The sequence below is a fragment of the Vicugna pacos genome, chromosome 27 (assembly GCF_048564905.1).
Source record: "Vicugna pacos chromosome 27, VicPac4, whole genome shotgun sequence".
Taxonomy (NCBI): domain Eukaryota; kingdom Metazoa; phylum Chordata; class Mammalia; order Artiodactyla; family Camelidae; genus Vicugna; species Vicugna pacos.
In genome coordinates this window covers 19,929,626-19,952,620 of record NC_133013.1, presented here as the reverse complement: position 1 = coordinate 19,952,620, position 22,995 = coordinate 19,929,626, and the positions used below count along the sequence as shown (strand labels likewise).

Sequence of the window (22,995 nt, the reverse complement as noted above, 5' to 3'; positions counted from 1 at the left end):
GATGTAAGTTTTCCCCTGAGAGGCTGCATCCATCAGCTGATTTGTATAAGCCCTGTGGATTCTTAGTTGGTCTTATTTGTCCCTACACTGCCACGTGACTGCCCACGTGGGATGACTGGGGCCTCAGGCCACCTCTGTATCCTCCCAACCACTGTAGTGTTGGCGCTGGTTTCTGTGTGTACTTGGTGGAGATTTCTGGAGTCTCTGTTCAGGGAAGAGAATGTTACTTTATCTTCTGGCAGATGACTCTCCCCTCAGGAGCAGCAGTGGCATCTCAGAACTAGCCGCGTATTTCCAGCTGTCTGCCTGTTCTATGATTACACAGGCTTTTTATCTCTGAGGCCCCAGAATGGTGTGCTGGACAGACCTAGGGTCATGGTGGTGTCTTAGTTTCTGTAGAGGAGTGAGTTCTGCCAGGAGGAAAGGAACTGATGTTTGTTGATTACCTATAGGCATTATTTAATTTAAGCTTCGTGTTTTATGGATGAGGAAGTGAGTTCAGATAGGTTTAGTTACTTGGTTAACAGCACACAGCCAGGACACTGGATTGGTGACGATACATACTGTCTGACTCTGAGACTTTTACAGTTTCATGAGAAAAACAGTCTTTGTTTCAAAAGTACAACTAGAGGTCTAGAAGAAAAGCAGTCATGCTTCAAGGAAGCTCTGTTAGCCCACCTTCCAGAGGGCAGGGGTTAAAAGCAGGTATTTACTCTGCTGTGAACCATCGCTATTCACTCAGCTGAGTTTTCTACAGATTTCTTTCACCCTGACTCTACTGAGCCATTCCTTGGTCTCCCCTTTCTCATCCTTCTCTCTTCCAGTTTCTCTCTGGTCCTTTTTCTCAGATTGCAGTACAAGGTCTCAGAATGACTTAATTCTTCAGTCTTCTTGAGTTGTATGTTGATCATATCTATTAAAACATTAGTCAGATCACGTAACAGGAATCTAAGTCTCCAATAAGTAAACCTGTCAGGCTGGCTCTGTATCTGATTAGTTATGTCTAATAACTAGTTAATCTTGATGCAGATCAGTGCAGTAAGCTCTCCAAAGCCCAGGCTGCTCTCACCTGCTTTTTAGCGGTGAATCAGGCCCTTTCCCACACCGGCCAGTGGTTCAAGGCTTTAGGTGACTGCCTGCATTGTTCATCTCAAAGATGCACGAGGATGTTTCCCCCCCCTCCGTGTGTTGTAGGTGGGGTTCTTCTGCCTGTGATAGAAGGACCCGCCTGATGGGAACCTGAGTGGGAAGATGCTTTAGGGATGTGGTTTTCAGGACTGCTTTTGCTGTCAGCACTTTATCTCTGTAGAAGATGGGGTTTTCAAGCCCCTCCATCCTAGTGAGAGGTCAGACTAAGTTGGAAGTAGTGAAATTTAGTTCTCTTTGTGCCTCTTACGAAACCTGATTGGTTTACTTATACGTTCTTTTTCCTAGAGCAAATCTCTCACCCACGAACCGCCAAACTAACCTAGTGAATCCTGCATGCAGCTTAAAGAGGAAGTCACAGACTGAAATCATGATCTGAAACCTAGGTAGGAAGTTGCTAAGTGTTTTTTGCTAGGAGGAAGTTCACGGTTGAGGGTCTTCTAGGTAACCTGTTTTTAGAACGAAATTTTTCAGGTAGCCTCTGAAACTATTCTTGGTGACAGATAAAATTAATTTCCTCTACATCCACGGGGTCAAATATTTGCATGGCGGTGACAGAAAGCACTGTATGTGCTCGGATCTCCCTGTCTGAAGGCTTCTGATGCTTCGTGCTTGGGCTTTTCAGAATTAACAGCTTTATTTAAGTCACCTGTATTCAGGTGGCAGCCAGTGGGAACAGAGCTGCCTCCAAGTAGTCCAAGTGGAGGTTACCCTTGCAAATAGCAGATTTAGCCCGGCAGTGCAGCTCTTACATCCTAACTTTGCTCCTCCGTTCACTCAATTAAGTAATACTTACTGAGTATTTCTAGGGCTGGCTAAGAAGGATTTGGCAACATTCCTTGTAGAGCTTACAGTATAGCAGGGGAAATGGATATAGAATAATTAGAAAAATAATTAATTAAAATTGATTCAGTCAACAAGTGTTGTGGGGGAGGGTATAGCTCAAGTGGTAGAGTGCGTGCTCAGCATGCACGAGGACCTGAGTTGAATCCCCAGTACCTCCTCTAAAAATAAATAAGCCTAATTACCTCCCCCCTAAAATAAACAAACAAACAAAAAAAACCCACAAGTGTTTGTTGAGTATCTGGTATAACATGGTGATGGGGATATCGGAGAACCAGGCAGACAAGAATCCCTGCCTTTGTGAAGGTTACGTCCTAATGAGGCACACGATAAAAATATATATATAACAAGTAAGTAAATTTTGTGGCATATTAGAGGTGATGATGCCGTGGGAAGCAGAACAGATAAAGGTGTTTGGGCACGTGGGCTGGGACAGGTGGGTATGTGTGTGTCAGCTGCAGAGGTGGGATGCATGAAATGAAGATTGTAGGTGTATTTGGAGCTGTTGATAAATGACAGGTTATGACAGGGAGCTGGAGAGGTTGAGGGAGATTCAAGCAACTGGGAGGCCATTTGGAAAGATCATCTGTGTGTGGATTGAAATGACTGAGAATCAGGACAGGAGTAGTGTAGGAGAGAGGGCCTGTGATTCAGGAACTAAAATCATCAAGAAATGAGGGGGAGTGACACGGGGGTTGGTGGTTGACAGCGGCAGTGAGGAGTAGTGGATGACAGCATCTGATGACCGGAGATTGAAGCTGGGGAGCTTTAGGGAGGAGGGAAGAGAGTTGTGTGGAGTGGGCAGTGAGGAGCCTGGTACTTCAACTGTGAAAAGGGCTCTGAAGGAGAGTTCCAGTTGTGTGTGTGGCGGGGTGCAGATAATAGGGTATCTGCCTGGAATAGAGAGGCTGGGGAAGGCTTCTGTGATACTGTGATTTATAGTAAGAAATATATGTTTACTCTTTGTCCTGTTCCTGGCACAGAACTCCTCAAATCCTTGAAATTTCCTGCAACTGAGCGAGCCTTAAAGGTGTTGTTTGTTATGTTAATGAGGTCTTGGAAAGCACCTAAGGAAGGGGTCTGGTTGTCAAGGGACCAACAGTGCGATTAGAAGTTGGAGCTTTCCAATATCGCTAATTAACAGAGAAATGCAAATGAAAACTACTGTGAGGTATCACCTTACACCAGTCTGGCCATCATTCCAAAGTCCACAAACAATAAATGCTGGAGAGGCTGTGGAGAAAAGGGAACCCTCCTACACTGTTGGTGGGAATGCAGTCTGGTGCAGACACTGTGGAAAACAATATGAAGATTCCTCAAAAGACTAAAAATAGACTTACCATATGAGCCAGCAGTCCCACTCCTGGGCATATATCCAGAGGGAACCTTAATTCAAAATGATACATACACCTCAGTGTTCACAGCAGCACTAGATACAATAGCCAAGACATGGAAACAACCTCAATGTCCATTGACAGATGACTGGATAAAGAAGATGTGGTATATTTATACAATGGAATACTACTCAGCCATAAAAAAGAATAAAATAATGCCATTTGCAGCAACATGGATGGACCTGGAGAATGTCGTTCTAAGTGACGTAAGTCAGAAAGAGAAAGAAAAATACCATATGATATCACTTATATGCAAAATCTTAAAACAAACAAACAAACAAACTTATTTAAAAAACAGAAACAGGCTCACAGATATAGAAAACAAACTTATGGTTACCAGAGGGGTAAGGAGGTGGGAAGTGATAAATTGGGAATTCAAGATTTGTGGATATTAACTACTATATATAAAATAGATAAACAACAAGTTTATACTGTATAGTACAGGGAACTATATTCAATATCTTGTAGTAACTTATGGTGAAAACGAATATGAAAACGAATATATGTATGTTCCTATATGACTGAAGCATTGTGCTGCACACCAGAAACTGATGCAACATTGCAAACTGACTGTACTTCAATAAAAATATATTTAAAGAGAAAAGAAATTGGAGCTTTCAGTTCCCCTCTTACCCACCTCTGGGGAGGGGCAAGGGACTGGAGGCTGAATCAGTTGTCAGTGGCCAATGATATAATCAATCGTGTCTATGTAACCAAACCTCCATAAACACCCAGAAGGACAGGGTTCAGAGAGCTTGCAGGTTGGAGACCACGCAGAGATTTGGGGAGAGTGCCGTGCTCAGAGAGAGCATGGAAGCTCCGAGTCCTTTTCTTATCCTTTGCCCTGTGTATCTCTTCCAGCTGGCTGTTCCTGAGTCAGATCCTTTTACAATAAACCAGTGATCTAGTAAGTAAAATGTTTCCCTGAGTTCTGTGAACTGTGCTAGCAAATTAATTGAACCCAAGGAGCAGGTGGTTGGAACCTGAAATCTATATAGCCAGCTGGTCTGATTGACATGTGAAGTGGGGGCAGGAGGGAGTCTTGTGGGGCTGAGCCTGTAACCTGTGGACTGAGCTGTCTCCAGGTAGATAGTGTCAGAATTGAGTTGAATTGTAGGACACCCAGTGTTTCGGAGAGTTGCTTGGTGGTGCAGGGGAAATTGGGTGCAGAATCTTAGCTTCCCAGAGGAGGTGCTGTTTGAGAGGGTGGCCGGTGGGTAGATGTGGTCCAGAGGAGGTCAGGAGGTCTATGGCTACACAGTCAGGAGGAGGCCTGCCTCACAGGTCGAGGGTGAATGTGGACAAAGAACTTGAGAGGAAAGGGTTTCCTAAGTTAATTGTTCAGTGCTGTAGTAGGAAGAGACCTGCTTTGGTGACTGGTGGCTGCCGAGAGATGCAGGCAGGCCAGATGGAGAGTCTCCGTGGCCACCCAGGAGGCCAGCTGTTGAAGAAGCACCAGGTGAGCCAGCTGCTGCCTGCTGCCGCATCCAGACGGGCCCAAGAGGCACCTTTCGGAGCTGTGAACCTTTGGGCTGGAACCTGAAGGTTTGGGGAACTCAGATTTTTTTCTAGGTTTTCTGCTGACTGTCGGGACTTTGGGAAAGGCTGTGGGAACGCTGTAGGTGAACAGAGTTTAGATTTCTGATAAATTCCTTCAGGGATGTCAGCCTTGGTGAGAGAGGGAGACAGGTAAACCAACGTGTTTGCTCAGAGACCTGCTGAGGTCCTCAAGAGGGCTTGTGCCTGAACCTGTGGCAAGGGAGAGGACAGTGACGGGGACCACCTGGAGAGGAGGGTCAGGGGAGCACAGGTGTGGGGCGTCCCTGGGGACACGCACAGTGGAGCAAGTGTGAAGGGAGCCTGAAGCATGTGTTGGGCTTAGGTGACCCCAGTGACTCCCACCTAACATGTGTGTGTCCTTGGGCAAGTGACTTAATCTTTCCCCCCATGTTTTCCTCTGTAAAATGAAGACACAGACACTGATTCTCAAGGTTATTGAGCAAATGAGGTGAGCTGTGTGTGTCAGCGCCCAGACTAATGCTGCCAGACAACGACAGATGATCAACACACACCAGGACCTCTAGGAAGTACCTTTCCTGAGGTACTGCCGAGACCTGCTGAGTGGAACTCCGTGTTTCTGTGTGACCTGGAAAGGCATTTCCTATTTGAAAAACGGATCTCTTAGGAGAGGAACACGGATTGCACTGAAGGTGGAAACGTGCATGGAAACCTGCGAACCTGAGGATGGAAGCTTGAAGCAGAGCACTTGGAAGAGATGGCAGTGAAGTTGGGAGAAGTCTTCACATGAGCCATCTGGCACTTTGGAGGAGACGTGCAGTGTGTCCTCAGTGCATGGGGAGAAGCCCCGGCTGTTCCAGGCCGGACTCCAGGCTGGCACACGGAGGCGCCTGTTGTCTGGACACCTGCTGGCTGCCTGGTTCTGCTAACAGTTGAGTATCAGACCTTTTCCACGAACCTGTAGAAGGTCCAGTGTGATGGCCCCCGGCTGACTCCTCATAACGTGTTACAGCCAGAGCACAGTGATAGGAAAACCTGTCGTTCTTCCCCGAGTCACATTTCTGTCTACTGAAGACCTACCTATGTTCTGTACGTTTCTTTTCAGCCCAAAGAAGTATAAGTGGAACTTGACCGGGTGTTTGCTCCGACCCTTTTGTTGTCTCTCTGCGCACCCTTCTCTCTCAGTCCTTTGTTAAGACACATTTTCTGGGTGCCAGGCTCTGGCTGTGACATGGCACAGAAGATGTAGTCACAGCCCTTAAGCTCGCCACAGTAAAGCTGTGCTTTCAGGTCAGGCAGGGCACGTTGGGAAAAGTCATTTGTGCAGCACCTGGGGTGAAGGGAGGAGCTGCTGGTGGGGAAGCCGTAAGCTGGGCCTCCAGCTGTCCTGGTGGAGCTGAGAGGGTCAATGTATCTCTGCAGGCCCGTGTGTGTGTGTGCGCGCGTATGCACGCGTGCCTGGGAGGAGAACATTCCCTAGCATTTGTCCTGTAGACAGGGATTCCCACCACTGTCCAGCAAAGATCTGCTTGTTAGTCCTGTGGAATTTCACAGGGTCACATTAGCTGGCAGTGCATCACTGTGGTTCTTCTGTGACTTTGGGCCACAACTTCAAGCACCTCTTCTATCAAGGTGCTACAGGGGCTCAGGAAATGAAGACCCGATTCCTGCCCAGGGGGGCTTACAGCCCCATTCAAAGTATACAACACCTCGAGGTGTAGCTACCCAAAGACAAGGCAGAATAATATGAGGACCACAAAGAAGATAGAGAAAGCTGGGCTCCAGGGGTGTAGTGATGGAGCCAGGTGCCTCTGATGGAAGAGGTGACCAATTTGCACTTTGCCTTGAAAGATGGTAGGGTTCTGTCCAGTGCCAGTCGACTGACTAGGGGGTGGACATGTGCAAGAGGCATTCTGGGGGAAGGCACAGCCTACCTGATGGCACAGGTGTGGATGAGCAGGAACTTCTGTTTGGTTAATCCTGGAGGCTGGTACAGGGATTGATGGGGAGGAGGCCACAAAGTCGAATGGAGACAGAGGCTGGGTGAGGTCTCGGATTTCAGCTCCAGGGCTGCCTTCACAGCCCTTTTTTGAATAGCTAGACAAGGTGGACGCCTGTGGTTGGTCTGAATGGGGTGCAGTTGACACTGTCTCGTACAAGGCAATCAAGCACAAAAAAGGCTCCCTTTACTAGTGTCTTGCTTGTTCGAGGCCCACAAGGGCGAACTTTCAGTTCAGCGTGGCCTTTCTCAGCTCCTCCTGAGCCAGCATATACCGTTAGTGCCGTGAGGCTTGGCGGAGCTGCGGGCACAAACTATTTTTGTGCTCCTTCAAATGCCCGTGTTTATTTTTAAACTTGAGCCTTTGTAAAGCAGGGATGTACCAGGCAGACTTTGCTTTTGAGTAAAAAGGTTCTCTTGGGCTCATGAAACCTGCAAAAGATGTTCCCCATTTAAAGTTGTACCTTCTCTTCATTTAATGTCCCAATGCCTGTATCCTGGCATTACAGGAAGGCCACAGAAGTAATTTGCTTTTTTAAAAAAAATCCTGGAAAGAGGAAATCCACATGCAGATCCCCAGTTCCATAACTTGTACTGGCAGATCTGTGTCAGGAGCCGCGGTGCTCAGACAAGGAAGGTCTGTGTGTGTCGGAGGCGGGTGGGAGGTGACAAGCTGCGGTGTAAGCCTGAACCCGGCCGTGCCCACCCCTACTTCCCGCCAACAGGAGCCCATGAATCAGGGGCTTAGAATAGGATGTCTGTTATCTTTTAAGCATATGTAAGTTATAACTGAAAAATTAATGAGATTAACTCAGAGTTCAAGATGGAGGATTCAGCACATGCACTTATTTATACCTTGTCTCCCCAGAACCCATTAAAATGATAATAAAGAGACTATTAAAAGCATAATCCTATGACGGTAAAGTGAATGGGAGGGAATTATCAGCAGCTGAACGATTGCAACAAGTTTCTGGATGATGGAAAGCAGGTGGAGGCAGGGCCATGTCATAGCAGAGGAGACCAGAGTACACGTGGTGGGGGCCAGCCCGCCCTGCAGAACCCCAGGGAGCCTCTAACCAAGCCCCCAGGTCCATCCCAGGGCAGGAATGAGACAGGATGCTAAAAGCCGGAACTTTTTTTCGGGGGTGGTGGTAATTACATTTACTTATTTACTTATTTTTTAATGGAGGTACTGGGGATTAAACCCAGGACCTCGTGCATGCTAAGCATGCGCTCTACCACTAAGCTACACCCCGCCCCCTCTGAAAGCTGGAACTTTAATTGAAGGTCTCAGGGACACTGTGTTTATTAGGGGAAGATGAGGACAAGTGAACTTCGTTGGCAGAGGCAAGGCGGAAAAGTGTGAGTGCTGGCGTTCGAGACTAAAGCCTTCCTTGGTCCAGCACAGACCCGGGGTTGATGGGCGGTGTTTGAAGCCTTGGTACCACTAGGTCAGATCAGCTAGGGAGGGAGCGTGGAGCTCTGGCAGTGAGGAGTCAGGAATAGGGAGAGCCAGCAAAATCAGCGTCTAATTAGATAACGTGGATGCAAGACAATGAATAGTACAGCCAGGCCTTCAAGGCTCTGAGGGAAAATAATTTTTTAACCATTGGAAAAAAATTTTATATACAGTGTGGTAGACTGAAAAGTGTCCCCCTTAGCTATCAGGCCCACATCTCTGGAACCTGTACTTGTTACCTTACGTGGTGAAAGGGTCTTTAGATGTGATTATGGGAGGGGTCTGGAGATGAGATTATCCTGGATTATCCCGGTGGCCCTGATGCAGTCATAAGTGTCCTTACGAGGGAGAGTCAGGAGGAGATTTTACTACACACAGACAGAAGAGGGGGCCGCGTGAGGACCTCAGCAGAGGGCTTTGAAGACAGAGGAGGAGGTCGAGGAATGTAACCCCGGAAGCAAAAGGCCAGGAACCAGATTCTCCCCTAGAGCCTTCTGAGGGAGCTCGGTCTTGCTGACGAGCTTGGTTTTAGCCCAGTGAAATTGCTTTCGGACTTCTGGCCTCCATCCTGTGAGAGAATAAGATACTGTTGTTTTAAGCCACCCAGTCACACCAAACCCATTAAGAGTCAGGGGGAGAGGAAGGGCAGTTACAGGTGTGCAAGGACAGAAAGCTTACTTCCCACCCACCGTGAGGGTCTGCACCAGCTAAACCAGGGTCAAGAATACGAAGGAGGCAGCTAGGGGCAAAAAGAGATCGGTAGCTTCTGGGAACCTAAGGAAAAGAGCTCCCGACCGACGGCTGTGGGGAGGGCCTCTGAAGCACCCAGTCCAAGTTAGAACTTGAAGCCTTTGGCTCCAAGAATACTACCTCCAGGACCGAGACCAGAATGAATTCCAGGCAACGTTCAGAATGAACAAGAAGCGGGAAGGGAAGGCCCTAGGGTTACAGGAAGGTGGGCTGTGTTTCTTTTCTCAACAGGAAAAAAGAAGGCAATAGAAAAACTCCACAAAAAATAAAAATGATCACAAGCATGTGTTCCAAACGTGAAGCACACAAAGGTGCTGCCTGCTTTTGAACAGTGGGGGACGGGGAGGGAGGAGAAGCTTCTTTCTGGGCTGGATGCTGGGAACGTCTTCCTCTGAGGAGCATTTGTCCCTTGACGTTGGAACTGTACGGAAGGAAATATCATTCCGGCACATTTCTTGGCTCTGCAGGGAACAATATTTATACAGTCACAGTCATGTTCTCTTTTTAAATGCTGACATAGTACTCTATTGTATTAATATATCAACTGAACTCTTCCTGGACTGGACATTCCATTTAATTCCTGGCTGACTTTTGGGGTTTTTTTTGGAAATAATGCTGGAATCTGAGGTCAGTTTGACCCGTGAAGCCTCTTTGTCGGAAGAATTGAAGAACTAAATTGTTAGACTAGTGATGTATAATTATATGTAATGCAGGGCGGCACCCCGGGTGAGAAAGATGGCAGAATTCTGGAGGGAGGTGGTTAATTGGCTCGTTTAGCCTGTCCCCATTACTGGGCCTTGGTCCTCCAGGATCGTGTATTGACGAGCAGTGACCTGAGAGCAGAATGGGATGTTGGGCGGAGCAGGCACGCCTGACTTACAGGTCTGGTACCAATGGGAGAAACTTGAGCTTGTTTATGTGCTGACACAAAAGATCCAGAAACAGAGAGAGGCTATTGTAAGCGAGGTCAGCATTTCCCAATCTTTTTGATGACAGGGACACATGGAAAATATTTGTACAGCATATGGTAAGTGGACAAGACTGCTCTTGGTCACAAGTGACCCTCCTGGGCACTCCAGTTGCCCCAGGCTCTGCTCTGCACCCGAGGGTGGAGGAGTTCCCTTTGTCAACAAGCTGCTTCCTCCCAATCCAATGACATCTTTGTACAAATGAGAAAAAAGCCACTTCTTTCTCAAGACGCCTTCCAGATGTCTACCCTTTGCCAGGCAGTTGACAGAGTCTGTGTGCGGATCTTTTCTGAGCACACGGTGGTTGGCACCCTCTGAGTTCTGCGCCGTGCAGATCCATGGCTCAGCACACCCGTGGCCCGTTGGAGGACATGGCTGGGAAGAGAGGACAGAGACTAGAGCTGATCCTGTGATTGTGCCGTCTGCTGGCATGAGACTCCCGGGTTTCTGCCGTGCTGGCAGATACAAAGGTGGGAGTCCCTGAAACAGGGCTGCAGGGAGGGCAGCAGCAGGGAGGTAAGGCGTGGGCACTAAGTTCAGGAGAGACACCTGGGCTGAAGACAGACATTTGGGCGTCGTCACATAGAGATGGTTCTTGAAGCTGTAGAAGTGAGCGTGTAGAAAAGCTCAAGGAGAAGAACTCAGGAATGAGCAAGTCCCATGTTCAAGTAGAGCATGGACATGAGTGGGCGGGGAGTCTGAGCACCATGCTGTCCTGTCGTGTGGCTTATGGGTGCTGTCCCAACAAGGTCAAGGATCCCTGCCATCCCTGAGCCCTTAGGTCAGCACCCTCAGGTGCTGGCTTTCTACACCCTGGCCTCACTCGGTGTCGCTGCCAGTGTGTGCTGTCCAGGATGGCGTCTCATTCATCATTCTGTCCCTAGGACCAAGTGTTAGATTTTTGAAGGGCTTTTTTCTGGTGGGGGTAGGTAATTCAGTTTATTTATTTATTTAATGGAGGTACTGGGGATTGAACCCAGGACCTCGTGCATGCTAAGCATTGCTCTACCACTGAGCTATACCCTCCCCCACTCTGAAGGGCTTTTATGAGTGTTGCTAGAGGTCTAGACTTGGATGCTTGGATGACACAGGGCTCCAGCAGCCCTGCCTGCTCTCAGCCCCCCGTTTCCTTGGGAATCCACTGCCCACATGTTCTCCATGCCCCCGACTGAGCTGCTCCACAGAGCGTATGGTCCAGTTCTGCAGAACTCTGGCCTTGACAGCTGTCCCCAGGACACTCCCAGGGACTGAAGGAGGCCTGCTTCAGGGCCCCCACACCTGTCCTTTTGGACCAGATAAGCTGGTTGCACTCTTGCCCTGGACATTGTGGGAAATAATAGAAAGGAGTTTTGCTTTGCTGGGTACATCTGACATAATTTCCACGTTACATCAAAGCCAAATAATTAAGTATAGCAAATATTTTGGACCTACTATGTGCGTGGGATTGCAGCAAATAGAAGGCTAGAGGAGGGTGCATTATTTCTGTAAACTCACTGTGGCTCTAGAACAATGGATTCATTTTTATTTGCTAGGTTTCCTTCCCTTAAGATGTATAGTGCTTCAGCCTTGTACTGTTAAATGCTAAACATGTCACTGCTCCCTTACATGATGCTGGGACTTGTTGCGATCCCCACAGAGGCAGATCCTCCCTGCTTGTGCTTCCCTGCCTGTGTCTTTGGTGTCATGTGCAGTGTCCTTGGGTGCAAAGGAGATGACTGTCCAGCATTTCCTACCCAGTGGCCTGGGAGAGCAGGAACCAGTGCTCAAGCTTTTTCATGATTTCCCCCAGACAAAGGGCAGTTGTTCTGCTTTGGGCTGCTTGAGCAGGTAACTAATGGACCTTCCTCTTTGGCTGGAGTCCTATCTTGAGGCCACCTTGGTGAAATCCTGCTGATTAGAAAGCTATTTGGCAGTTGTACGTGACTTCGGTCAATAAAGAAGTGAGAAAACAAATTGTTCTTTCATAAATACTGCCTGGAAGGAAAAAATCTTTCAACAAATGGGGTCCACAGGGAAGAGACGGATAATAAATGGCTCCTTCTTGGTCCCTAGGTTGGAAACCAGTGGATTAACCAGCCCAAACAACCACTAAAAGCAGGGGCTCTGGCTCTTTCCAGAGCAGCCTGTGGTTTGGAGATTCCCAGCCGAGCACCTGGGCGCTGAGAAGGCACTGTGGAGGCTCAGTTCCCTTGGTGCTAAAGCCCTACCCAGCTTCTGTCATTTCTTTTCCCTTGTCACTTAAGCGTTTTAAGAAAAACCACATTACTGAGATGTACGTGACATACAGAAAGCTGTACGTACGTAACATACCCAAAGTAGTGAGTCTGGAGATAAGAGCATGCCTGCAAAACCATCACCACAGTCTATAAACAGATCCTTTCCCTCCAGAAGCTTCCTCTTGGCCTCCTTGCTTATTATCTGTGTGCATATTGTTAAGAACACTTAACACAAGAGGTACCCTCTTTGTGAAATTCTAAATATACGGTATAATATTCACTGTAGGCACTGTGCTGCACGAAGTCCTCCAGAGTAGCTACCCCTCCATCCCCCGTGGCATGTGGAGTCCTGTCACACCTGTCTTATTTCATCCGGGTGGTTCTTCTACATGTGACCTGTAGCTTGAGACACTGGCTTCACCCCTGCCCAAGCACTTTTTCACGGTGCAGGAAGGCTCATTGTCTTCGCCTTGCATGTGTTCAGTAAACTTGTCCCTCCCTCGCCAGAGAAAACCCCAGCTTTGTGGTCCCCACTCCATCATCTTTCTCACACACACACAGGTGCTCAGACATAAGTGGGGACGGAGCTTCCTGGATTCTGAGACAGAGACCATGGTGGTCTTGTTGCTGGGATGTTCCTAGTGCTCAGCGCAGCAATTCTGTGGAGCTGCCTCTTAAACATTTGCTAAGTTGATACATATTTAAATTCGTATGCGTATTTATTAAAATGGGAACATAGTATGATGCTTTTTTGGCAACCTGCTCTTCTCACTTTAATACTGTATATATCCTTAATGTCGACAGTCCTAGTGTGGGCTAGCTTTTGATGGAATTCTGGAATCTATGAGTTCTTTGTTTTGTTTGCTTTCTCTGAAAAAAAGAGATTTTCAGTGACACTGAAGTCCTTCAAGGCCCAGCTAGTTCTGTTCAGAAGGAAAGGGGACACAGGCTGGACTCAGCAACGCTTGCTGGCCTTTTTATTCTGTAACTTCTGGATATAAATCATTGAACTATAATCTAATGAAGTAGAGAATAAATCATTATGGGTAAAGAAAAAAAAACATTTTTCCATGTTAGTAAACACTACAGTTTTTACAGGCTGAATGGTATTTCTCACATGGGTATATTATGCTTTGTTTAAACAAGCCCTCACCTCATGTTGGAGCATTTAGGTGATTTACAAGAGGGACGTGTGTGTGTGTGTGTGTGTGTGTGTTTAATACACAGCTCTGGGGTGACTGTCCTTATGCCTGCGTACCTTTGTGTATGCTCATTTATTACCCTTGACTAGCTTCCTGGAAGTGGAGTTGTTGGCTTCAGGAGGATGCAGTTTTAAAGCTTTTGATACAAAATGATAAATTGCCTCCCAGAGAGTTCTATCCAGTCACACCCCATTAGTGGTGTAAAAGAGACAGATGCGTTCTGCTCTAGCAGGCTGGATTTTTTTTTTAATCTTTTTTTCTTTAATTGTAAAATGTACACAACATATGATGGACCATCTTGACCATTTTTAAGTGTGCACTTCACTGGCATTAAGTGCTTTTGCATTGCTGTACAACCGTCACCACTAATCCATCCCCAGAACTCTTTAAGCAGGCAGTTGGTTTATTTTTAAGTCTTTGCAATTTGATGTTGAAAACCCTCTTGTTGTTTTAGTCGCAGTGCTTTTCTACTGAGAAGGTACAGCTTGCTTGCAAGTGCCGTGGACATTTTTGTCTCCGGGCCCTCTGCGGGCGCAGCTCCTGGGCTCCTTCGAGTCACTTAGTGCGGTGGACATCTCCCCCCTAGAAGCTCTGCGCTCCCAGGCTGGCTGTAGGCAGGCTTCCCTCCTGCTGGTCCACCTCGCCCCTGCTATGTGCACCTCCCCGCCCTGTCCCCCGAGGCCCTGCTTTCAGCACACTCTGCTGCTGCTGTTGGAAACATACCCAACATAAAGTTGAGCATTTTAACCATCTTTAGGTGTATTCACAATTCCCCAGCACTGAGAACATTCGCAGTGTTGTGCACCTGTCACCACCATCCACCTCCAGGACTTTTTCATCTTCCCAAACTGCAGATCTGTACCGTTAAGCAGTAACACCCAGTTCTCTCCTGCCCCCTACCCCTGGTAATCACCATTCTACTTTCTGTCTCTATGAATTTGACTATTTGATTCATGTAAGTGGAATCATCCAGTATTTGTCCTTTTGTGTCTGGCTTATTTCACTGAACATAGTATTTTCAAGGTTCATCTGTGATGTAGTGTAGATCAGAATTTCGTTCCTTTTATGTCTGAATACTGTATTCCATTGTATGTGTATAACATATTTTGTTTATCCTTTCATCTGCTGGTGGACACTTGTGTTGTTTCTACCTTTTGGCTATTGTGAATAGTGCTGCTATGAAAATGAGTGCACAGGTATTTGTGCCCCGGATTTCAATTCTTCTTTTGGGCATATACCTAGAAGTGGAATTGTTGGCTCATATGGTAGTTCTGTGTTTAACTTTTTGAGGAATTGCCAAGCTGTTTCCCACAATCCCAGCACACCTTCTGAACAGATGCAGAAGAGATGGCACCTGAGATGCCCCAGGGAGCCAGGCTGAGGGACTCTGCCCTGTGGGGAGCCTGAACCTTGGAGTCCAGGGAAAAGGGTTCAGGCAGAACCGCTTCCTAAGGCACACAAAGCTCCACCATGTAATCCACTGTCTGTCCGTTGTCCTTTACTCTTCTGACAGTGGCTTCTGTGGCTGTAAGGAAGGTGGCCTGAGGGAGTGCTGCTGTGGCAGTGGGGTGACACGTCAGAAGCAAGGACGGTGGCCGAGCCAAGCGGGCAGGAATGTGGTGTGCTCTGGGCTGTGGGTACTAGGTCAGACTCTCAGGCCCTACCAGCAGGCGCCAGTGGCCAAGAGCAGCCAAGGGGCTTCCAGCTGCACAGGAGAAGTTCTAGAAGAATTTGGAGCTCTCTTCTTATAGCTCAAGCCTCTGCGGGATGGCCAGAGTAATTTGGAGGCAAAGTGAGAACAGTGGACGGGCTCCTGAGGCACTGGGGGCGGGACGTCTATGACCATCTCTCTCCAGGGCACGGGGAGGCTGAGCGTCAGCTCTGTCCAGGCCACTCCAGACAAGCGGAGGATGGTATAGCCCAGGAGGACATCCTCCTAGTCTTTGAAATATGGCTCCACCCACTGTCTACAGGTTTGCTTGTATCTCCGAAGGTTGCCTTACATAAAAATCATCTGCTTCAGTATTTACTGAACTCCTTTCTTGCCTCTCTCTAAACCCCCATTTTCTGTGTTTTCAGTATTTCTAAAAGCATTAAAAAATTCTCCTGTTAATAAGAGACCCTGAAGTGGGCAGCCTAGTGTGCGTGGGTTCGTCCCTGGGACAGCAGTAACCCAATAAAGGCAGTGGAGGCACGGAGTGGGTACACATCCTGTCTGCCTAGGGTGTATGTAGGTCACCTTCAGTTAGGTACACGATAGTTCCTCTAGAGACGTGCTGTGTCTGTTAGCCTCCACTTCACACCCACTAGGGGGGCTATAATGAAAAAGACAGACAATATCAAGTTTTGGCAAGGACGCAGACAAGTTGGAACTCTCCTACACTGCTGGTGGAAACGCAGAATGGTGCAGCCTCTTTGGAAATAAGCCTGGCAGTTCCTCGAAAAGGTAAACGTAGAGTTCCATCTGTCCATATGACAATTCCACTACTAGGTGTACACCCAAGAGCCAAGAAAAGATATGTTCACATAAATCCAGGTTACAGCTACTCGTGGCAGCATTATTTCTAATCGCCAAAAGGTGGCTCTTCCAGCCAAAAGGATTCCAGTACAAATGTCCATCAACTGATGAATGGAGAGACAGAATGGACTAATATTCAGTCACAAGAAGGAGTGAAGCTCTCATATGTGCAGCATCCTAGATAAACCTGGAAAACATTGTGCTCAGTGAAAAAAAGCCAGACATGAAAGCCACATGTTGTATGATTCCATTTATATGAAATGTCCCAAACAGGCAAATCCATAGAGACCAAAAGTAGATCAGGAGTTTCCTGGGGCTGGAGATGGTAGAGAATGGGAGTGACTGCTAATGAGTATGGGGTTTTAGGGGTGATGAAAATGCTCTGAAATTGATGTTGATGGATGTACAAGTCTGTGAATAAACTGAAAACCACTGAACTGTACACATGAAAGGGGTGAGTTTTAAGACATCTGAATTATAGTGCAATAAAAATAATTTTAAAGTTATCCTTTGTTCGTGTGAAATTTAAATTTAGCCAGAAGTTCTGTATTTCTGTGCGTGCACGAGCACGTATGCCAAATCTGGCAACTCTATACTTGCCACCCATTTTTGTAAAGAAAGTTTTGTTGTAAGACACACATAAAACATTAGCCTGAGAGATCAACTGAATAGTGTAAATGAAAACATCACAAACGCTCTTTTGAGGTATGTCTACACCTCTGGTTTTGTGTTTTACACCTTTTGCAATTGACTTGGCAAGTTACCAGCCCCTTCGCACCATGCGATTCTAATTTTAAACAAATGGTTTCTAGGAAAACAAAAAGAGCTCTTTTCCCCAAACCCAAATTTGGAGTGGTAATCCAGATACTTCACCAGGGTTGGCTTCTAGAAATGGTACTAGGTTCCCCCTTGCTGCTACCCAGGGAATCAAAAGAGGAAAATGGACCACGAGACCAGTTTGCCATGACTAGTGTTGATGTGCCAGTAGAGGAGAGAACAAGTCCCAGGCTTCTGAATGTTTTAAACTTGAAAGAGTTTTTTAAATTATGAGAGTACACAGTTATTCTTTTTGAAGATTTTTTTTGTTTGTTTAATTTTCCCCCAGTAACAGGGAGAGAGAGCTAGGTCTCTTTGGGCACGTTGAGCCAAGCTGGAAAAGGGATCGTCTTCCCAGAATTACCCCCGCCTGTAATTAACGTGTTATAATATTCCTTCCACAGGTTGCTACTCACAACAAAAAAGCAGTTTGCACACGTGGTCAGATTTAATCTTAACAGTCCCTTGAAGTGGGAATCTTAACAGTCCCTTGAGGGAAGTGACTTGGCCAAGGTCACCCAGACGATCAGGAGCCCCTAGGGAATGTGTGCTGTTCTGCGGCCTGACCCAGTTCCCCTCTTACTCCTGAAGAAGAGACAAGCATGGTTTTGTGGAGCATCCCTCCTCTTCTTCAACTCTGTCTCTGACAGGTAGAAAGAGCCCTGACAAAGTTAAAACCAAACCCTGTTATATTCCTGGGACAAAATGACGAACTGTTAAATCGTTTTGGTATGTATTTCTTTGCTTCCCTTTCCTGGTACAGGTGGGGCAGCAGGGTGGCTGGTAACATGATATGAAGCCAGATGGCTTTTTGGAAAGGTCTTTCGGCTTGAAGGATCCAGAGGACTCTTGAGTTGGAGCACTCTTTCCTTGCTCTCTGGTTGCGTTCCTGGCCCTTGACTTCTTTTTTTTTTTTTTAATTGAAGTATAGTCAGTTTATAATGTGTCCATTTCTGGTGTGCAGCATAATGTTTCAGTCATACGTATACATACATATATTCATTTGCATGTTCTTTCTCATTATAGGTTACTATAAGATATTGAATATAGTTCCCTGTGCTATACAGTATAAACTTGTTATTCATATATTTTATATATAGTAGTTAGTATCTATAAATCTCAAACTCCTAATTTATCCCTTCCCACCCCCTTCCCCCAGTAACCATAAGTTTGTTTTCTATGTCTGTGAGTCTGTTTCTGTTTTGTAAATAAGTTCATTTGTATCTTTTTCTTAAGATTCCACATATAATAGATATCATATGATATTTTTCTTTCTCTTTCTGGCTTGCTTCACATAGTATGATGACCTCCAGATCCATCCATGTTGCTGCAAATGGTATTATTTCATTCTTTTTCATGGCTGAGTAGTATTCTGTTGTGTATATATATCACAACTTTATCTAGTCATCTGTCAATGGAGGTTGCTTCCATGTCTTGGCTATTGTATATAGTGCTGCTGTGAACATTGGGGTGCATGTATCTTTTCAAATTAAAATTTCCTCCAGATAATATTCCCAGGAGTGGGATTGCTGGATCAAGAGTAAGTCATTTTTAGTTTTTTAAGGCATCTCCATACTGTTTTCCATAGTGGCTGCACTAAACTACATTCCCACCAGTAGTGTAGGAGGGGTCCCTTTACTCCACACCCTCTCCAGCATTTTCATTTGTGGACTTTTTAATGATGCTGGCCCCTGGTCTTCATCTCTGAGGATGGCCCCTCCTCCTGCCCCTGTCCTGGGTGCCCCCCCGCCCCGTTAGTTTGTCTCTCTCCTCCTCTCTCCCTGTGGTCTCTCCCTGAGAGATTTCATCCACCTGTGTTTCTACTCAGCTGCTGCATTGGGTTCCCTAGTCTGATCTTCTAACTCTGTAGAGTCACCCCAAAAAGGTATCCCATTGACCTTCTAACGTCCCTTCTAGATGGTCCATAGGCCATCGTTGTGACTCACATTTCCTCTCAGCTGCTCAAGCCAGAAAACAGGTCTTTTTTCTCTTAGCCTCTTCCACATTTGATGTTTAAAAAAAACAAAACAGCTTTACTGAGATATATAATTCATGCACCTTACAGGTTACTTATATAAAATATGCAATCCATCAATTTTTTGAAACTGTATTCAGAGCTTGTGCAACCCTCAACACAGTCTAATTTTAGAATATTTTTCCCCTCAAAGAAACCCAGAGCCCGTTAGCAGTCGCTCCCCATTCTCCCCATTTTATTTTGACTATAGATGAATGCAAAAGCCCTCAACATTTAAAACTGAGGGCATTATTTTTCCATTTTCTATAAGAAAATCTCATCTGCTTAATATTAGGAATGATGTTGCCAAGTCGTATCTTCAGGTACAGCATAAAGCCTTCTGTGTTTTGTTTTCACTGCAGTGTAATAGGAAAATCTCTGTGCACAGATGTGTTACAGCAAAAGGAAGAACACAAACTGTTCCTTTGACAATATTTTGCCCTCTCTTGAATTAACTGTCCCAGGAATCATTAATCCTTATGACTTAGCAGCCTGCCACCTAGTTTTTTAGAAATCATCACTTGGATGTTTTCTGATTCTTGGCTTTTGGTGTTCACAGCACATGAATCATAAAACTGTGCTTTTTTGTTTGTTTGTTTAAAACTCCTGTTTTCCACCGTAGATCCAAGTGGAATGAGTTTTTTTTAGTATAAATGTTCAATATGCCACATGTGGAATAAAATCACAAGTATATGTTGAAACCCTTCCATCAGTGAAACATCACGCATGGAAGGTGCCTGTCAAGGTGGTGGCAAGTTTGTAAGTGCAGATCACATGCCCATGTGTGGCTCAAATGATAGATGTGGGTGCATCACACGTGATTTCCCAGCAGTCTTGGGCAGTGAACACAATTGCTTAACAGTGATAACACATAATTATGAGAACAACTATCCACGTGCATTTAACATTTTCCCTACATATACATTTCTTGGAATGTATTTGGGAGAGAAAATAGCTTTGACATAAATTTTCCATGGAGCACAGTTGGAGATGGTGGTCCCCAAGATCAAGACCGATTTCTCAGACCATGGCTTTCTGGCTTTAGCCCACCCTCAGTTCTCATCTCTTGACACCACCACCCACCTCCACACTCCTATAACCACAAGTAGCACCTGCTGGTCTCTGAGCAGACTGCTCACGCCTGGAGGGTCATTTCCACCTCACCTGCTAAACCCCTCAGATTTTCTGGGCTCTGGGCTGGGGTAGAAGGAGATGGGTGAGGGAGGGAGGAGGTTTCTGTATAGGAGTAGAAGGGTGCCATTTGAACACGAGACGGCATTGCAATATTGCTGGCTTTAAATTGTGTTTTAAATTCTCCCTTGATCCTGTCCTTGGTCTTGTCCTCCCATAATCTGTTTACCTAGCCTGCATCCTCAGAGAAGCCCCCCCACCCGCCCCATGCAAATATTTGTCTTCCATTGCAGATTTGCTTTTCTGAAATTCTGCCCCTCTCCCCCTCCCAACTGTCGGGATCCAGACTCACTGCTCTGGACCCACTACCCCTTTTGGAGAGGACAGACCCTCTACCAAAGCACGCGGCAGTGGACCTGATGGGCCCCCTGGGGCAGCCTTCAGCCTGTGAACCAGTCCTGGAGCTTAGTCCAACTCACATCACTGGAGACCCCCAGGAGAATGTGGGCTAAGAGCTCCTGAAAAACTGTCAAACCCTGTACGATAGAAGGTAGCGTCATCAGGAAAGCCTGTCGGCGTTCATCAGGGGTCCTCGCCTCATTCTATTCCCTGAAGTAAATGTGACCCAAAAAGGGAATCCCCACTCAGTGGAGCAGGAAGATTTGTGACAGATGTGACTGACGTGAGATCTCTCATTTATCAGATTTGTTAATCTGGGCGGTTTGAGGGCAGGTAGAAATAACTTAAATAACTTAAATGGATCTGCTGTGACCCACTTGAAGGGGCCCAGACCAGGCAAGGAGACAGACTTGTGGCTAAAGTCCAGCAGGTGCAGGTTTTCCCCAGGGAGTTGCTAGACCATTGTTCTAACAGGGCTTATGGAATGATTCCTGGTCCCCACTGACAGGTAGTACTACCTGCATCGTATATGTAATTCCTTGGGCTTCTGTTTCTGGATTCTGTTCTATTCCATTAGTCTGTCTATATACTTGCTAATACTGCCTCGTTTCATTTGCTGTAACTTCACAGTAAATATATTTCAAAGTCTGATGTGGCTAAACCTCCTCGTTGCCCTTCATTTTCAGAATTTTCTTGGCTATCCTCTCATGTTAAGTTTTCCACATGAATAACCTTTCTAGTTCTAAAAATAATTATGTTGGCATTTGTATTTTGTTAAATGTGTGTTTTAATTTAGGGGAAATTGATATCTTCGTATTGATTTTTCCCGTTTAAGAACAGGATGTCTTATTTGTTAAAGTTTTCTTTTGCATGCCTGACAAGTTATCTTTATTTATTTATTTATTTAGTACAGATCTTGCTTACTTCTTAAACAGATTCCTAGAAATTATCTTTTTGACTGTGACTATAAATGGAAATTTAAAGAAGTACATTATATTGGCTATCTGGTTATTTGTGTATATAGAAAGGCTATTGATTTTATTTTTATTAGTAATTTTACACCCAGCCACCTTACTGAATTTTATTATTCATATTCACTTTTTCAGTTGATTTTCTTGGGTGTTCTAGATCTGCAAATAATGGTAACTTTATTATGGGGATTTTGTACGAAGGTAGAACCACAGTACACTAATTAGTGAAGTTCTTTGCATGGAAGAATATGCTAGAACCTTTTGTCCATTTTCTCCTTTTCCCCCCAGATCTTTGTCCTAGGCTCTGATGATTGACCCTGCCAGCTAGGGGCCTGCTGACCTTCTAGAACAAAGCCTAAGAGCCTGCTGAGCCCATGCTCTGGTCCCTCATGGCAGGCGCTCAGTCCAGGGCCTGTATCCTGAGAGCACAAATTAGAGGTCTCAAGATGCTATGGTAGGACTCAGAGGACTAACAGGAGCCCTTCTGGCTGGCCATGGGGGAGGGACATTTTAGGCCCAGCGAAGGGCATGTGCCTGGTCATGTGAAAACGCAGGTGCTTTGGAAGTGCTAACAGAAAAGCAGCAGAGCCTGTCTGGCAAGGGGCAGGGCCAGGTGGTCAGGGGCCTGTGGCTTATTCTGATGCACCTGGAGCTGGTTCTGTGGGGCATAGAGCCAGGGAAGGCCTCTGAAACTTGGGGGGGGGCAATGCCGCGCCCCTCGAGGTTGGGGGCAGGCCTTTCTCTTGGTGCTGTAGGAATGATGTTTGGAAGGATTCAAGACTCAACACAGATAAACTAATTAGGGCATCCTGTGAGACTCTGAAACACTTTAAATGACTGTAAAATAATGTTTGAATGGTTTGTTTTAATTCAAATCAAATAGAAGTAGGAATAATAAGAATCGTGAGGTTTTTACATGTTCACATCAGGAAAAGTCTGGTGAGCATTGCAAGTGAAGGATTATGATAAAATATTATTTTTCTTTTTTAAATTTTTCCTGCAAAAAGTAATCATGCCAGTTCTTTGCAGAATCATTTCACACAAAGCCAGAAATCGTTCAAAGCAGGAGTGGTCTCTGCCGAGTGGTTTTCATATTCCAAACATACATGTGTTCCACAGAGTGTCTGATTATTCTTGGGGACAATTACTGTCAGGTTCCAAAATGTGTTCAATGAGCAGCAATTGGTGTTTATTCAGCTCTAAAAAGACTATGCAAGGGAACAGTGGGTTATATTGTCTGCCTAAAGAAACGTTTTGCCATCCGGAAACATCTGCTTTCTATTTAAAGCACTGAAGAAGGAATGGGAGTATATTTGAAATATACTCCCTAAGCATCAAACACTAAAGAAAGGAGAATAAAATTGGGTATGAAGGTAGTTTCTGTTCTCTTGATATACACTCTCTTCAGCTTTTCCCTGCTGGGAAGGAGAGGTGGCCTCTTGGCTTGGAAAGTTCTGCCTCTCTTGAATTTTTCTATTTATACTGATTTGCACACATACAGGAACTGACTTCTGTGTCCTAGTTCCAGCTCTTTTACTTTCTCAGGTAGGGCAGTGCTTTCAGAGTTGGGGTCTGCTTTTCTGAATTTCATGGTGAGGTTTGTACTCTGATTTTGCCCATAAAAATGGAAAGATTTGTTTTCCAAGTTGCC

General features: G+C 45.9%; 1 protein-coding gene across 4 annotated transcripts in view; it reads left to right on the top strand.

Annotated features, from left to right (window-relative positions):
• The window catches only part of HOMER2 (homer scaffold protein 2), an 85,605-nt gene that overhangs the window by 18,658 nt on the left and 43,952 nt on the right, over positions 1 to 22,995 (top strand). The gene's annotated exons all lie outside the window — the stretch shown is intronic.